Here is a 2,744-nt window from a genome sequence, read left to right on the forward strand (position 1 = left end):
TTCGTCTGACTTGACGTTTACATTAATGATTGTTATAGGCTATGGATTCTAGACGATTTTTAAAGACCATGGTAATGTGCTTTTGGCTTGCATCTTGCAAGAACACAATTAACGAGCTGGCAACCCTATGTGCGTGGGTGGGGGGGTGGGGGGAGGCGAGCGAAGGCCGGGTGCCGCGTGCCGAGTGCCTCTTCTCTTCAGGCATTCGAGGTCTCCGGACTAAGAAACTGAAGGTTAGAAATTTCAGTGTCTTTTAGTGTGTGAAGTGTATTTAGTGGTTCGCTGTGTGTAGTGTTACTTTGCAGGTCTAGGTAACTTACTTTAGGGTAAGTTAGGGGTCTAATAATACCACGGGGTTCCAGGGGTAGAGCCCCCTTGCTAGGGAACCCCGACTTCATCCTCCACACAGCCAGGCCGCATGGTTGGCTCACTCACTCACTCAAACACTCACTCACTCACTCACTCACTCACTCACTCACAAACACTCACTCACTCACAAATACTCACTCACTCACTCACTCATAAACACTCACTCATGTTATTAAGCAAGATACCATCAACGAACCATCTGAAAACGGTGACGACAGTGACAGTGGAAACAACGCCGACGGAGATATGCAGGAAACGGACGAACTGTGGGACATCACTCAGAAAATGATATCAGTTACGGATTATACGTATAATATCAATATGAGGAAAGCGCGCAAAATCGGGGTAGATAAACAAGATGCAGCACAGATATGTAATACTGTACAAGAAATATGCAGACTAAAGGGCTTCATCAAACACAAATTTGACCAATCAGCTAATCATAGGGTGTGATGGGGGACAAAAAAATAATTACTTTTCTTTAATGGAATATACGTGGTGTCAACCGTAGAATTAATGACTTGCTTTACTATATTCATACAAAATAATGTTGACGTTATCTGTCTACAAGATAACTTCACATCAGCCACTAAAATAAAAACCGTCCCTAGAATTAGAGGGTACCACTCCTATACCAACACAGGAATGACAGGTCTATTGACTTATGTCAGTGACACCATACTGCATAAGCTGGTGCAGAGGTCTGATAACAATAATGTGCAATATAAGCATTTACATATTCGAACCGCCGCTGACTTTTTCTCTCTGTACAATGTATACGCAAGGTGTAGAAATCTGATTCACTGCCCAACTTTCAGAATCACGGCACAATATGCATGGGGGATTTTAATGCTAGACATTATACATTTGAAGACAGTCAATGCTATGAAAATGGCGAAGAGTTCCGAAATTTTGTGAACAATAGATCTATGACCGCTTGCAACAGAGCTAATCAGTGACCACTTTGCAATAGTAACGAGATACGCTGTTGATAATAGGCTATCTGCAAAAACAAATAGGCTTAAAACTTCTATTCCTCCTTACCTTGAGCACCACTTTAAATCACGTATTTATGACTGGTATAACGATTACTTAGTAACGAGTGTTGATAAATACCACGAAAGTGGTCACTGATTACTACAACAGCTGGGTTTGTCCAAAGAAAACCTTAAAGAGCAACAATTCACAACGCCTAAAACAACCTAAGTGGGTCAGTGACCCTACATTATTAAGGGAACAAAAGCGAGTTCAGGAGCTTTTTGATATCTACAAGCAGGACAATACCCGTGACAACCTTATTCAGTTTCTTTAGGCTAACAAAAATCTACGGCAATTAAAAACTCATTTCAGAAAAGAACACTTTGAAGAGTTCCTACAAAGCATTAACAATAACACCTCAATGTCTGAGGTCTGGAAAAAAAATAATCGACTCTCAGGCAAACCAACTAACAATCCGCAGTTCCATAGTCCTCTTACACAAGCAAATATGCTCCTTAGTCAATGGGCTGGAGCGTCCAGATTGAGCTCACTTCCCACAAATATTCAGAACCACTTTAGTCAGTCTAAAATTGCACGTAAATTTGCCATTCAGATTGGATGTTCTGAGACTGACCCTTCAGACTTTGCTGGGATTACTGAATGGGAACTGAACAATGCACTGATCAAAGGAAAAGCGTCCGCACCAGGTGAGGATGGAATTACCTATAGTGTCCTCTGCCTTATAGCTCCTCTGCCTTAAAACCCCCTTTTGCACCTGTACAGGTTAAGTTTGTCACAAGGTATTCTGCCTGGCCTCTGGACGCGCAGTCTAATCATTCCTATACCGAAACCAAACACTGATAAATACCGCCCAATTTCACTAACCTCGTGTATATGCAAAGTTCTAGAAAGGATAATTTTGAACAGACTCAGGTACAGGCTGCAAGGTAAATTATCTCAGACAGTACGGATTTCTATTGCTTTGCAGAATACTATTCAAACTCTAATCCAGGGAAGCACACTGTTTTTCTTGACGTTAAGTCAGCTTTTGACATTGCAAACAGAGAAGTTATCCTAGAACAATTAGTAAGCTTTGGCATCCGGGGTAAATTATTGAGCTGGATTAGAATGTATCTTTCGAACAGATCTGCAAGTGTCTTGTTCAGGGGAATGAGAAGTACCACTTCACAATTTTTTGAACTTGAGACGCCACAGGGAGGAGTTTCTCAGCCCTATGTTGTTTAATATCCTCATGCACAAGCTGGTGGCAAATATTCCACTTGGGGATGGTGAATCCATTATATGCTATGCTGATGACATATGTGTCAAAGCATCATCACAAGAGAGGATGCAAATAATTCTCGACAAACTCACAACTGGGGCTCATGAGTGTGGAT

The sequence above is a fragment of the Penaeus chinensis genome, chromosome 18 (assembly GCF_019202785.1).
Source record: "Penaeus chinensis breed Huanghai No. 1 chromosome 18, ASM1920278v2, whole genome shotgun sequence".
Taxonomy (NCBI): domain Eukaryota; kingdom Metazoa; phylum Arthropoda; class Malacostraca; order Decapoda; family Penaeidae; genus Penaeus; species Penaeus chinensis.